Raw genomic sequence first — 3,242 nt, 5'->3', positions numbered from 1 at the left:
GACTGTGACGAGCTTCAAACTCGCGAGTGCTGAGCGTAGTGACAGACGCAAAAGGATAGTAAATTCTATTCTAGTATGATCGAGAACCTCCAGATGATTAGCCATGCAGTGACAGCGCATCGGACCATTTTCACAAGGAGGAATAGGATGCAACCAACGACAAAAGTGATGCCTCCAGACGATTAGCCGTGCTGTGACAGAGCATTTGGATCATTTTCCCGAGAGAGATCGAAAGTAGCCATTGGCACCGGTGACATCCTTACATAAAGCCAGCCATAGAAAGGAGTAAGATTGATTGGATGAAGACAGCAGGAAAGCAGAGGTTCAGAAGAATGAAAGCATATCCATACGCTTATCTGAAACTCTCACCAATGATCTACATAAGTATTTCTATCCTTCTTATTAATTTTCGAAAACCCCATTACTATTTTATATCTGCCTGACTGAGATTTACAAGGTGACCATAGCTTGCTTCATACCAACAATCTCCGTGGGATTCGACCCTTACTCACGTAAGGTATTACTTGGACGACCCAGTGCACTTGCTGGTTAGTTGTGCGAAGTTGTGAACCATGGTATTGGCATCATGTTTTTTGGCGCCATTGCCAGGAAAAGAAAGAGCAATGAATTTTACATAATCAAAGTGTAATCACAATTTCTGCGCACCATCAGCCAGTCTGATGATTACATCTGTGGGCATTATCTCATTGATCTGCAGCCTCTTCACCAGGGATAAGGGCAGTAAGTTGATGCTGGCCCCCAAATCATATAGTGCTCTGTCGAACATAGTTTCACCTATGGCACAAGGGATGTGAAAACTCCCTGGGTCTCTTCTTTTTGTAGGCAACTCAGGTTGAATAAGGGCACTACATTCCTTGTTCATCACTATAGTCTGGCCTCCTTTGAGTGAGCTTTTCCTGGGAAGAAGTTCCTTCATATACTTGATGAATGCAGGAATTTGTTGAATTGCCTTGATGAATGGTATGTTTACATGCAGAGATGCAAACAAGTCTAGGAACCTTGAGTATATTCTCTTCTTTTTATCCTATTTGATTTTCAGTTGCTTGGGGACAAGCAACAATTTAAGTTTGGTGTTGTGATGAGCGGATAATTTATATGCTTTTCTTAATATTGGCTCGCACCTCCTCTTTGAACACCTTATTTTCTTGAATCTCTTGGCATATTCCTTCAAGTAAGGTTTCAATCTTAAAGAGCTTGTCATCAATTGATGGGTGATTCGGAGCAGATGTGCTGTTTTGGTTTTGATAGGCGTGTGGAGAAGTGTTGTTGTGGGGGTGTTGAGATGTCCTCTGTGTGAATTGTTGGTGAGCTGCATTGTTGTTGGAGTTGTAACGTCCCTGGTCTTGGTTTTGATCTTGCTGACTTCCCCACCCAAAGTTTGGGTGGTTTCTCCATCCAGGGTTGTAGGTCTTGGAGTATGGATCATAGTTTTGCTTTGGTGAATTCCCAATGTAGTTGGCTTGCTCCTGACTACCCTCTGCTTCTTCATTCACTCCTTCCTGGGTTGTTGATGAAGTGGAGATTGCTGCTACTTGGTTCCTCTCCATCTTCTTGGTGAGGTCAGCCAGCTGCTGGGTAATGAGCTTGTTTTAGGCCAACAGAGCATCTACATTGTTTAGCTCCATTACTCCTCTTGTGTTCCCTCTTTCGGAAGCATAGAAGTAGTCGTTCTCTGCTACTGTTTCAATGACATCTATAGCCTCTTCAATGGTTTTCTTCTTGTTCAAGGATCCTCCGGATGAATGGTCTACGGCCTTCTTTGACTCATAAGAGAGCCCTTCATAGAAAATGTGCAACTGCACCCATTCGTTGAACATGTCAGGTGGGCACCTCCTTGTTAGGTCTTTAAACCTCTCCCATGCTTCATATAGAGTCTCACCATCTTGTTGCCTGAAAGTTTGGACCTCAGCTCTCAGCCTATTGATTCTTTGAGGAGGGTAAAATCTTGTTAAGAATTTGTTCACCACATCTTCCCAAGTTGTCAAGCTTTCTCTTGGGAAAGATTCCAGCCACTTGGCTGCCTTGTCCTTGAGTGAGAATGGAAATAAGAGCAGTCTATAGGCGTCAGGATGAATACCATTAGACTTCACTGTGTCACATATTCTCAGGAAGGTGGTTAAATGTTGATTGGGGTCCTCTTGAACACCTCCTCCAAACGAACAGTTGTTCTGAACAAGGGTGATGAGCTGTGGTTTAAGTTCAAAGTTGTTGGCATGGATTGTTGGCTTTTGGATGCTACTTTCACAATTGCCTGGGTTTGGATTGATGTAAGAGCCCAAAACTCTTCTATCCTCTCCAGCATGATTTGCTCTACCTCCTCCCCCATGGTTGTGATCCTCTTCTTCATGATGGTTTTCCATGTTGTCTTCCATGTTTGGTTCAAAGAATTCCTCTTCTTCCTCAGCACCAACCACTTTCTTTCCTCTTGCCTCCCTCCTTAATCTAAGGAAGGTCCTCTCAGGTTCAGAATCGAAGGAAGTTGAAGCCCCGCTTCTTCTCCCTGTCATACAACCATCAAGTGCAAGCAAGAAAAGATAGGTGTAGAAAGTATTTTTGTCAGAATTACTGTTAGTTATGGGTGATGCAATATATCAAAGAGTTAGTGCGTTAGCAAATAGAATTGAAAATAACAAAGAAAAATAAAAGAGTAGAGGGGGAAGGGAAGAAGTTTAACTAAAACAGAAAGTAAATCACTCAAACAGAAAATGAAATTCACAAAAGAAAAATGCTCAATCTAGTGATCTTCCAATTTAATCATTGTTGATGCACAATCAATCCCCAACAACGGCGCCATAAACTTGATGCGGGTGGAAACTGTCTCTCAACAAATTTCCTTCGGCAAGTGTACCGAATTTGTCGTCAAGTAAAAACTCACAATAGAGTGAGGTCGAATCCCACAGGGATTGATTGATCAAGCAACTTTAATTAGAAGAATGTTCTAGTTGAGCGAATCCAGAATTTGGGTTGAGAATTGCAAAAAAATAAAATGGCGGGAATGTAAATAATAGAAAAGTAAATGCTAGAATTAAAGGACTGGAAGTAAATTACTGAAAGTAAATTGCAGAATTGTAAATGGGAATGGGGGATTTGCTCATAAAAGTAAATGGCAGAAATTAAAGAGAATGGGTAAGATCAGAGATGGGGAGTTCATTGGGCTTAGGAGATGTTTCAATTCTCCGGATCAAGTTCATTTTCATCTCTTCCTCAATCAATGCACTCAT

Source organism: Arachis ipaensis, chromosome B01, assembly GCF_000816755.2.
Source record: "Arachis ipaensis cultivar K30076 chromosome B01, Araip1.1, whole genome shotgun sequence".
In the NCBI taxonomy this organism is placed as follows: domain Eukaryota; kingdom Viridiplantae; phylum Streptophyta; class Magnoliopsida; order Fabales; family Fabaceae; genus Arachis; species Arachis ipaensis.
The sequence above is the reverse complement of the archived record's forward strand: the minus strand, read 5'-3'. Positions refer to the sequence as shown.